We start from the raw sequence: 12977 nt of genomic DNA, 5'->3' as shown, positions 1-12977 counted from the left end.
TTTTTATACAATTGAAATATTTAAATAATTTACCTTAAATGATATTTTATAAGGCTTCAAGTTAACTGCAGAGTGCCTGATGACTTTAGCTTTTATATCATAACTTTTACTATTACTGTTTTTATTTATATGCTCTTTCACGTGAAAAACTTGATTTGTCAGTACTAGATTTTTAACTTTTCTTTTCCGTTTGTGCTTAAAAAGATATATTATGATGAATTTTGAGAAACCCAGTTTTTAATACTACATTTATTTTGTACATAAACTGAAAAAATATAATTAAAAAGTTAATTATTAATAATTGTTAATTTCGCCTGTATTTAACAATGTCAAACATATGTCATTAATGTCATATGTTTAACCTGAAAATTGGTAGGTCCAAAACTGTCAGATGAAGGCGGTAGGTGTCGCGTCAGTCACGCACGAATAGTCATATAGTTTTATTATTTTTTGACAGAAATATTTCGGATGACCTATTTGTGTCATTTTGTTATATAGTATTCTTAAATTAACGTTGTCGTATGCTGATTCAACATCTTAACGAGCTGTTACTGAAGAATTTGACGTAAACGCTAAATTTATATCTGTTACCAAATGGTTCACTGCTTCCACCGTAGAATGATTTTTTTGAAATCCAAATTTTGTTTGTGATATTTAATTTTTTTCTAACCATCTTTTGAGCCTAAGTTGTATCATTCTTTCCAGTGTTTTTATTATGCAGAAGTTTAATGAAATACCTCTATAAGACTCTGCCGAATCAGAATTTCGATTTGCTTAAGTATGGGAATCACCCGGTACTCTCTCCATCTATTTGGACTATCTTCTGATTGCCATATTTGATTAAAAATTTTTAATAATGTTTCTTTTCCTTTTTGATGTAGATTTGCCAACATAATAATATATAATGTATATTATCTATTCCCGGATAAGTGTTTTTTTTTTTGTTCTTAAGACTTATTTCTAATTCGTATAAACTAAATGGCACTGAAAGTGGATGATTAGAGTTTTTCTTTTCTATTACATTAATTTTTGAAAATATAGTATCTGGACATAATTTTCTTAAAAAGTCCTTAACCCATTTTCCTTCGGTCACTGGATTTATTTGTGGTTTAAAGATGTTTTGTAAACGTTTGACTTGATTCCACATATTTTTTATTGGTGTATTTTTGTTTAAAGTTTCACAAAAAGTTTTTTATGCATTACGCCTACTCTTTAATAACTTTTTTGGTTTCTGCTACACATTTATTAAAATTTATATAATTTTGTATATTGACCTGTAACTTAAACTTGCGTAAAGCTAGTTGTTGTTCTTGAATAACCTTTTTACAATTGTCATTCCACCAAGTTTTCCTAAATCGTGAACTAGTTCCTGTTCTTTTCTCCGGTATACATATTTTACAATATTCGTTTAATTTATTTAAAAATTGTTGGTAACTTAAATTATTATCGAGTTCCATGAAATTATTAGTGATAGAAGAGAAAAGAGACCAGTCCGCTTTATTTATATTCCATTGGAACTTTGTATTTACACATTCAGCTTTATTAACATCAATATTTGACTTTATAACAATAGCAAAATGATTGGATCCCAAAGTATTGTCCACAACATCCCAATCGAAACAATGACTAATATTTGCTGAGCATATTGTAAGGTTTATTGCCGATTTATTAATACTACTAAGTCTACGCAGCAAGCAGCAAAGTTTCTTTGTCGTTATTTAAAAGAACGAGATTACAGTCCTCAATAGCTTCTAACAGATTTTTTTCTATAGTGTCTACAGTACTACAACCCCAAATATAATTGTGGCTATTAAAATCACCACCAATTATAAAAGGCATACTATTAAAAAACTTTTTCCATTCATTTACCGTAATTGTGAGATTTGGTTTTACATAAATAGAATAAATGTTAATCTTTTAACCGGTTTTAATTTTAATTAATATGCTATTACACATTACGTCATTGATTGGATAAAAAGTAGAACCATTACAAAAATTATTTTTTTTTCAATATTATGACCACACTACCATATCCATCATCCCTCTCATTCTAAAGATAATATAACCCATAAAGTTACTTTTCTTTAACCATGTTTCTGATATTAGTCCTATATCTATTTTATTTTCTTAAAAAAATTTTTCAAAATAACCCTTATTTGTTTTAATTGACTGCGCATTCCATTGAAGAAATGATATGTTAGCCATCACGATTTAATAATAATTGTGAAATATTGTTTTTCAGTAATTCCAACGTTTTTTATCTAAATTGTGATTAACCTTATTTAAAGTTGTTGTGTTTTATTATGATAAATAGAATTATTGTTAAAATTATAGCAAGGCTGACTTTGTACTTTTGGTGTTTGCAAGATTTTTCTGTGCGCTTCCATTATTTCTCTGTCTACATTACTAGAATCAATACTACTTGATCGTTTTCGTTTATAGATTGTATATTTATTGGAAGTACTTTCTTGTTCTTTACTTACTGTTGAATAATATTTTCTATCGGTAAGATAGATTTCTGCTTTAATCTGAACTTTCTATAAATGCAAGGTATAACAGACGTTGATAAAGATGTTAATAGAGACATGGGGAATCTAAAATTTGCATTCCACATGTCTATCAACTAAGCAGAAATCCATAACGAATTTGTTTCTTGTACTCATACAGAGTAGAACCGAATAAAATGAAAAAGACAGCAAAGATTTGATTTCACGTTCAAAGCGTCTATGTATCTGTTTATACGTAATGCGACTTAATAAGTCTCATCAGAACAGTTATTTATAGCCGGTCTTAACGTGAAAAATAATCTTCTCTGTCCCATGTCTCTATTAACATGCCTTAATGTCCCATGTCTCTATTAACATCTTTATCAACGTCTGTTATACCTTGCATTTATAGAAGGTTCAGATTAAAGCAGAAATCTGAATTTGTTTCGAAACTATCTTACCGATTTTTCTATCAGATGTCGCTATTGCGTCCATAACGAAGCCATTTTATTTTTGCTTCCTAAAAGACGGAGAAGATTATTTTTCACGTTAAGAACGGCTATGAATAACTGTGCTGAAGAGACTTATTAAGTCGAAATACGTATCAACAGATAGATAGACGCTTTGAACGTGAAATCAAATATTTGCTGTCTTTTTCATTTTATTCGGATCTACTCTGTATGAGTACAAGAAACAAATTCGTTATGGATTTCTGCTTAGTTGATAGACATATCGTGGAATGCAAATTTTAGATTCCCCATGTCTCTATTAACATCTTTATCAACGTCTGTTATACCTTGCATTTATAGAAGGTTCAGATTAAAGCAGAAATCTGAATTTGTTTCGAAACTATCTTACCGATTATTCTATCAGATGTCGCTATTGCGTCCATAACGAAGCCATTTTATTGTTGCTTTCTAAAAGACAGAGAAGATTATTTTTCAAGTTAAGAACGGCTATGATTAACTGTTCTGATGAGACTTATTAAGTCGAAATACGTATCAACAGATACATAGACGCTTTGAACGTGAAATCAAATCTTTGCTATCTTTTTCACTTTATTCGGATCTACTCAATATTTTCTATATTTATTATTAGCATCGTACTATGTTATATTTTCAGTATTCATAATCTTTTTAGTATACTCCTGTTTTTCTCTTTCCTTACAATTTGATCCCTTGTCAGTAGGGCTATGTTTTCCTTGCACAATACACAAAATAAATTGTTCGGATTGGAACAATTTGATTTATTATGTTCTTTACCGCATCTTTCACACCTATCATTTCCCCTACATTGAGCACGTATATGCCCAAATCTCAAGCACTTTAAACATTGTTACATTCTGAGTGGGTGATTTTCAACCTCGTGTATCATTTTTTCTATTACTACATTTGTAGGTATAGACTGACCTTTAACCGTTACTATTACAGTACCAGTTTTTACGTAGATAGTAGATCCATTTTCTTGTACCACTTTCCGCATTATTCATTTTACATGTAAGATTTTAAACCTCATTCCAAATCTAGGTTGAATTAATGATAACAAATCATACTCTTCTATATCCTTATCTACAGATTTTATAACTCCATTCCTTTGAGTAAAAAACGTTGGAATATATGCCTCGTACTGTTTGCTTTTTAAATTTTTATATTCAGTTAATTTATTAGCACTAGCATTATTATTGGGTTCTACTTCTTAATTTTAATCCTACCAACTACCGTAATTTGATTGATATTATTTTCAATTTCAGGTACTGAACGTAAAATTAATCGAGCCGTGCCTATCCTGGTAATTTGCCGATATTACTGTTTTTATTTTCTATATGTACTATATATGGTGCATTATCTCCTAATTTATATCTATTAAGTATTTAATCTTAAATTTATAACTTTATTTAAATTTGGATTACCTGATCTATCTATTTTATTAAATTGTGTCAAAAATGCATCGTTATTAAAATCAAATTGGTTACCTACCTCGTTAGTGCTAGTAGTTTGGCTTTTTTCGTTTGTAACCTTATCATTTACCCTAATATTGCTATTTTTTTTTTAATTATTCAAATTCCATCATTCTATCCTCTCCCAATTCTATATAAAATTTCCCTCTATCTGGAGGCTTCGGTGGAATTTCTTCCATGTCGATTTTTTAGAGATTTCACTTCCTACACACGAAATATACACCTTCTTATACAGACCACTAGTTAATGTGTCTTTACCACTACAAGTGATACCGTAAAAGTGGATAAAAAAAACCTTTAAAATTGATATTTTTTTGTAAGAGCTTTAAAATATGCGCCTTTTGATTTGACGTTTATTTGACAGTGCAGTCGCCGGGATAAACGGTAGCACTCCACCATTTTTTCATATTTTTTGTTTGTCCATTAACCATAATGAAATAATAAAACCTTTCTTTCTGTTCAATCACAAATTAACGCCTTAATTTGTAATCTCACATTATTCTTAACTTCTTAATCTATTATAGTTTCACCGTGTATAAGTGACATTGTAAAACCATATCGTATAATATTTTAATAATTAGTTCATTTACCTACAACTAAACAAATTGCCGAATAATATATTTTCTAATTGAACTTCCTAAGTGTCGCAATTAAGGCGTAGATTAAATTGTAGAGTAAGCAAAGTTTGTTGGTATGGTATGATCGGAATCAATAACCTCTATTCTGAGGTATGAATTATTTGTGAGATTATAAATTGGGGATTTGAGCTCATGTGAGCGCAAACTACTACAGTCAATCATAAGTAGTTACCTAACGAACATCATATTGTGTAATTACCAGTAGCTGTCAATAAATCAACACTTTTACTCCACAACTTCAATTTTATTAAACCTATTATCGTCGACCGACAAGAAGCGGACAAAGGGGAATTTACAAACAGATTCGAACCTCAAATCCAAGTTCAAAACTTTCCACTTTCTAAAGTAAGTAATCAATATCCTATATATACTTCTCTCTATTCTATTACAGTAGAATCTACCACAATAGATTTTTTTAATAGCTTTTTTGGTAATATTAGTTTTAGTGATCACTTTCGATGTTTAATCTTCGCCCGGAGTCCCGAGATAGCCACACATTTTTATATTATGTAATACTCGTATTAGCCTTTTTTTAATGGTATTGACATTAAAAGAAGATATCTGATCAACTTAAAATTAAAAATTTATCAAAAAGGAGTAGCTCTAAATGGTTTAGGTCAAGTTAAATAAACACTTTTTATAAGCTAAAATATAAGAAATACGGTTCTTAAACTTTTATGCGTCTGCTTTTTACTTGACTTTTCCGCTGGATGACTGTTTCGCATAACCTTTTATGCTTAAATGCCCCAGGATAACTATTAAACACTTTTTGTTTTATTAGCTTACGGTTTATGGTCTTAAAAGTAAAAAGACAAATTTAATATAAATGATACAAAAACATATTATGTCATTCCACTTTGACGTTTAATAAGTAAACTTAATGGGTCGTAAACTCCATCAAACCAGTAAAAGATTAAATTTAGTTCTAAAATTATATATTTTTATTAACTTCGCAAATACGATTTAGCGTATCATTTTGTAAATGGAGCAAAAATAAATATATAGCAGAATCTTATAACTTATAGAGGTCGAATAATATGTATGTTATGTATTTATAAGTACATAATATCCGAATAGACCAGTAAATGAATGTTAAATACGGCGATACCGTGTAATTTTCCGTGTCAACACCGAATTAATTGAAAATTTGGATTTCGGTTTAACTTACCCTTAACTGCACTTTTGGACTTGTGCCGTTATAGAGGTCGAATAATTGTGCATTTATAAGTACATAATATCCGAATAGGCCAGTAAATGAATGTTAAATACGGCGATACCGTGTAAATTTTCCGTGTCAACACCGAATTACATGAAAATTTGGATTTAGGTTCTACTTACCCTCCACTTCACTTTTGGACTTATGCCGTTGGTTACGGCAATGGGTGAAAGTGATAATAGAAGCAAAATATATCGAAGTACAGTACATGAAAAATTAACCATAAACTAATGAAAACCGAAGTAACTTCTGAGTTTGTGCGAAGAGGAAGACAGCTAAATCCGTCATATGTTTAAGGCATTAAATATGTTTGCCTTTTTTGCGCTTAGTTACCCATTTGGTATTATAAAGTGGTCAAAAACGAATAGAGTCTAGAGAGGTACAGAAATACACAAAGGTACAAAATACCATCCACCACAGAACAGTAGAGAGAACAAAATTACCGCGATAGGTATAGGCTAAGACATATACTTTATATCGAGCAATTTGCGCAGTAGATAATACAGCGCCGCTTAAACTAAGGGAACAAGAAATGCGCATAAACCAACTGACTAAGCTAGAAAATATGCGCACCTGGATGAGTAAACCTCTGCATGGGCGACATCTCAATATCAGCCAAGAATATGTCGACAATATACTGTCGAATTATCAGGACTGTCGAACTATCAGAACTATAATCAGGAAAGATGTTTCCCGAGATTGAGGATTTCTAATTGCCAGTCGGGATCAGATTATTGTAACTAAAAATTACCTGAAATATATTGTTGATCCTTATTTAAAAAATTACAAATGCCGATATGGATGCCAAGCCCAAGAAACCATCCAACATCTGACCAGGAGCAGCCAGGCGTTTGTCGGTACTGATTATAAAGAACGCAATATTTCAGTAGGAAAGATTATCCACCAAGAACTAGCCCACCTACTGGGATTTTTTTCAAACCGATCATATTCCATATTATTAGTACATCCCTGACAGAATGCTTGAAAATGACAACTACAAGCTATAGTGGGACCACATTCTGCTCACAGACCAACCAGTGGTACATAAAAGACGGATTTCATACTAGTTAATAAACTTACTAGGCAAACAACACTTATTGATGTAGCGATACTTAACAGCCATAATTTGGAGAATGGAAAGTACCCAGACAGTATCTATTATTTTATCTACTACTAGGGTTATTCTCAAAAACTTTCTAGAGAACATAAAACAGCTGAGTATAAATGAATATCTTATTAAATAAGATTAAAATGTTTAAGCACAAGAAAAAGAGGAAATAGAAAAATACAAGGATCAAAGGAAAAAGTCAAATAAATTATCTTAACAAAGAAATCGAAAAAAAAAATAAAAAAGTAGAAGAAATTATAAACGAGATACAAACAAAAAATAATAGACACAACTTAAACCCATTGTAGTAATACTTAAAACTAGGTTACCGAAAACGGACAGCTAATATAGCTAAAGAAGCAAAAAAATGGCAGAAGTATTTTGAAGAAATATATCAAGAAATGGATAAAGAAGAAGAAAGAGAAACAATAACGAACATGAGACAAGATGAAGAAGAAGAAGAATTGTGACCTATATGGAAGTGAAAAAGAAAATATGCAAACTCAAAAACGGGAGATAACGAAATATGGGTAGAGCTTTTAAAATACATTAGGGAGGCACTTCTTCTCATGACGCCGTCTCCTTTCGAAGGTTGGCGATCTAAATGGCAATTGTAGTTGAAATTGGAAATTGATGCGCTAAAGATTTTTGCGGATGAGCGGTTGAACCATCTCCTCAGGTCTTTCAGCCACGAGTTCTGGCGTCTTCCTACTGATCTTTTGCTCTGTACTTTTCCTTCCAGTATAAGTTGAAGTAATTCATATCTTTCGCCTCTCAACACATGACCCAAGTATTGTATTTTCCTCTCTTTGATTATTCTTAGTAATTCTTTTTGTTTACACATGCGACGAGGTACCTTAACATTAGTAACTCTTTCTACCCATGCAATTTACAACATTCGTCTGTATATATACATCTCAAAGGCATCTATTCTTTTTTCTATTTCAGAGTCCATTGTCCAACTTTCACAGCCATACAGTAAGACAGAAAAAACGTAAAATCTGATCATTCGGATTCTAAGATATAGACTAAGGTCTGATCTTGTAAAAGGAGGCACTATACAGAAAGATTTATGTTTTCTTCTTCTTCTTCTAATGGCGCTACAAACCTTTGTGAGTCTTGGCCTGCTTAACAATGTTCTTCCATTCTTCCCTATCGGATACTTCCCTTCACCACTTGTTCATGGTTTCAAGATCCCTCTCTACGTCGTCTATCCATGTTTTACGGGGCCTTCCTCTTATTTTGTTTCCTTGGGTCTTCCATGTCTGGACTACTTTTACAGCTCGATTATCTGGCATTGTTTCTAGGTGACCAAGCCAGTTTAGTCTTTGTGATTTTACAAATCTAACAACATCTGCGCTCTGCATTAGTTCATCCAGCTCGTGATTCATTTTGATTTTCCACGAACCATCGCTGCATTGGTATGGTCCAAATATCTTCCTTAGTATTTTGTGCTCAAATATTCTCAGTTGATTTTTATCAGTGGTTGAGAGGGTCCACGTTTCACATCCATATGTGACCACTGGTCGAATTACTCTTTTGTAGCTTCTAAGCTAAGACTCGCAATTCAGTAACTTACTTTTCATTTTTACTTACTTTTTACTTTACTTTACTTTATTTTTACTTTCATAAGTCTTTGTATGCATAAAAATACTTATTACCGCTAAGAATCCGTGCTTGTATTTCTTGACTAATGTTACTGTTGTCATTATTGTTGTCTACCTTCAGATTCTCATGTTGATTCGATTTTGTGCACTCCATATATTTTGTTTTGCTTTTATTTATATATAGACCAAACGTAGCAGCTTCTCGTTTCAATTGTATAACTTTTTGGCTTAATACCCTTCTGTTGCCTCTTATTATGGCAACATCATCCGCATATGCGTTGATCTTGTATTAATACAGCCGTTTATTTCCAGTTTTCTAACAACAGCTTCTAAAGTTAGATTAAAAAGTGTTGTTGATAAGGCATCACCTTGTCTAACTCCATTTTCAATATCAAAGGCCTGCGTCATATCTCCAACTATTCTCAACATAGCTTTGGAACCCTCCAGAGTCATTCATATAAGTTTAACCAACTTATTGGGTATCCCTAACATAGATAGTTGCTTTAACAACTTTTGTCAATCTACTCCAACAAACGCCTGTTTAAAATCGATATACAAGTTGTAAATAGGAATGTTATATTCAACACATTTTTCATGTATACCTCTTAACATATGTATTTTTTCTATAGTTGACCTCTTTGGTCTGAAGCCAAATAAGCTAGACCAAGTGCACCTATCAACAAAAAAAAACGATTTCTTAAAATTTGAATTTGCCCAAAAATGTTCAAAGGAGGTACCCTTGGGCATATTGGCCCCAATTTCGATACGAGAGTCAAACCGTTGCACTTTTCTTACATAAAATTGGCCGCTCGTTTTTCTTGTATGTACAGAATGTTTCTACATATAACGTTTCGTGAGAATGAACTCCAGTTGGAGGTCTACATAACTCTGCAGTTTGCAGAAATATTTATGTACTAATACAGAATAATGAAGCCAAGAAATAATACCCGAAGAATGGAAGAATGAGGGAATTATAGTGACAATCCCAAAACAAGGAGACTATGGAATATGCAAAAACTAGCCAGCAATTAATTTACTAAATGTAACATATAAAGTAATGACTAGTATAATTAGAGACAGACTAGCAATATATAGAACAAAGCATAGAAGTTCAAATCCACGAGGAAACTAAGTTCCTGTAGCTGGCTGTATATCATGTATCACAAAAATTTTTTTTAAAGCATAGAAGATTATCAGTACGGATTTAGAAAAAAAATTCCACGATAGAAGCTATACATACGCTAAAACAAGTGACAGAAAAAACATACAAGTACGACGGAGAAACACATATACACTTCATAGACTTTAAACAGGAGTTTGACAAACTAAACAGAAGAAAAATGATCCAAGACTTATAAGAGAGTAATACCCAAAATAAAAATATAAGGATGATACAAATAACAATGCGAGATTCCCAAGCAACAATAGACACCGGAAGAGCAAAAACAGAAGTAATAAAAATACAAAATGAAGTAAGACAAGGAGATGCGCTCTCAACAGTACTATTGATTCGATCACTGGACAAGATAATAAAAACGCTGTTAAGCGCAAGAACTATAAAAGAAGAATGCAGTACAAATAATAGGATAGGTGGACGATATAACCATAGTAGCAATAGATAAAGGGGCATTAAAGAAAACCTTTCATGAAATAGATAAGCTGAGGATAAGCTAAAACATAAAAATGAAAATCTACCAAACGACCATAAGACCAATAGTAATATATGCTGCAGAAACATTTACGTTAACAACAAGAGAAGAGGAGCAGTTAAAAGTTTTTAAGAGGAAGATTATTAGAAAAATACTGGGACCAAAGAGCGAAAACGAAGAGGAAGCAAGACAATGGATGAATTACAAAATACAAGAATGGATGAGTCAAGAGAAAGTAGAACATAGAGCAATAAAAGTACAAGGAATTAGATGGTATGGACACAATAAGAAGTGGAAAGAGCAAGATGGAAGCTGACGCTACAGTGAAATATGTCAAATTAACGATATTCTGCGAGAATTCACAAATATTGTTTTTTTTTTTTTTATTTTAGTTTGTTATAACGTAAGTTTCAATCTTGTAACCACCAGTTCCATAAAGAGTATAAACAAACAATTATCCAATTATAAACATTATCGTTTATAGAACATGATAAAAAGATACTTAAAAAATTTAATAAACAAATTTTATCTAACGAACATTGACCATGCTGACTTCTGTTTATAGATAATAATACTGTAGCTATTCTTAGAATATACTATATAAACTTTCATTTCTTTTATCGTCATCCCGACACTCATTTCAGTAAGTGCACGTACACTCCTTGCACGACTACAATGTGGTATAGAATGCATTATTCTTCTTTCCATGACGACACGGCAATGTTACTAAAAGAGACAAAATTATACTATAAGGTCTGGTCTTTTATGTGATTCTTTTATTGCACGTTAACTCAAATGTAAGAATTATTATCAAACTATTTGTTTTATTTCCCATACAAATTCAATTAAGGGTATAAGGATAATGGTCACAATGGTCTAATCATTTTTGAATCCTATGTTTAATTTTTGACAAAAAATTGTTCTATTTTTTTTATGTGAGGCGTCGTTCTTATCCAAAAAATAAAACATCTGAACACGTATTTTTCATTTGTTTATTACATTTTCAAGAACTATTCATAAAGTATCTTTAAACCAGAACAATAACAGACAGTATCACCAATAAAATTTTAAATACGCGCAAAGCTACAAAAATCCTATAAAATCACCTTCTGAAACATAACACAAGATTCAACTCTTATTGCTTATCGTATTCGTGCTAACATTCCTGGTGTATTTCTAATTTACTTATGTCAACGTGTTTTCAGTTAAATTGACTAAAGCTTTGAATAGAGATAGCTTTTAAATATTTGCAAAAAATATTTTTTAATAATAAATTTTTCACTACTAAACAGTTTTAAAAAACATAAATTTTGCCCGACTAATTAAAAATTTGAGTGTTATTAAGACATTTTTCATTTGTCGTTTGTCGGATTGTTTGAGAGTGGTTATCGAATATGTTAAAGCAGAAAAAACACACATTACGGCATTGTGAAAAAGACATTACATCATATCTCCTTTGTTATTGGTTCGATTGGAGCGCGTGATAGTTTAAATAAAAAGAAAGGACATCACGAATATATTAATATAGAAAAAATAAAAAAGGCGACTACCAAAAGTGCACTACACAGTGTCTTTAGTATTAATAAACGTATAGTTACATACGAGATATCATAAGGTATTATGGATAGAAATAGTTTTATTAAAGGACAAATTTTAATTTATTGACTTGAAGAGTGCCGCTGGCTAAATATAAAATAAACAACTGAACGAATCCTAACATGCGACATATATAGTACATATAATGTACATAACGAGGCATCAATATATAAACATGTATATATATATACACACTCTAGGCCAAAATTAACCGGCCACCTTAAAAATGGATAATTTTTGATGTCCTATATCTCCTAAACGTATTATCCGATTTAAGTGATTTTTTTAATATGTTATAGCCTTATTCCTTGACAACATTGTTATAATAATATTGTTGCTAAACAGGTAAATTTTCATTGTATACCAGGTGTACGAATCAAACTGTGTTTTTTTCTTAAAGTTTGCATCACCCTGTGGAATATTCAAGCATTTGTAGAATGCTGAAATTAAATCGTAACTATAGCCTTATGCTTTCTCAACATTTTGATTTTTGATCGATTCGTTTATGTTGGATAATACAAAAGTTAGGTGCTTTAACAACTAAACATGTTTTTTATCAATTTTTATCTCCGCGGAAGAGAAAAAATAATCTTTTTGAAATAAAGTCATTTGTTACAGTAAAAATCCAATGAATAAAATCTTCGAAGAAAATTCAAATTAACAATATTTTGGAAATCAAAGTCTAATTGAAAAAAAATTGCGTATCAATAATGGGTGTTG

At 31.2% G+C, this 12977-nt stretch overlaps 1 protein-coding gene across 3 annotated transcripts in view; it reads left to right on the top strand.

The window, feature by feature from the left end:
- Positions 1–12977, top strand: part of LOC140441806 (lutropin-choriogonadotropic hormone receptor-like) — a 477770-nt gene that overhangs the window by 388549 nt on the left and 76244 nt on the right. The gene's annotated exons all lie outside the window — the stretch shown is intronic.

This window comes from Diabrotica undecimpunctata, chromosome 5, assembly GCF_040954645.1.
Source record: "Diabrotica undecimpunctata isolate CICGRU chromosome 5, icDiaUnde3, whole genome shotgun sequence".
Lineage (NCBI taxonomy): Eukaryota > Metazoa > Arthropoda > Insecta > Coleoptera > Chrysomelidae > Diabrotica > Diabrotica undecimpunctata.
Note: the sequence above shows the minus strand (reverse complement) of the source record. Positions and strands in the feature narration are given on the sequence as shown.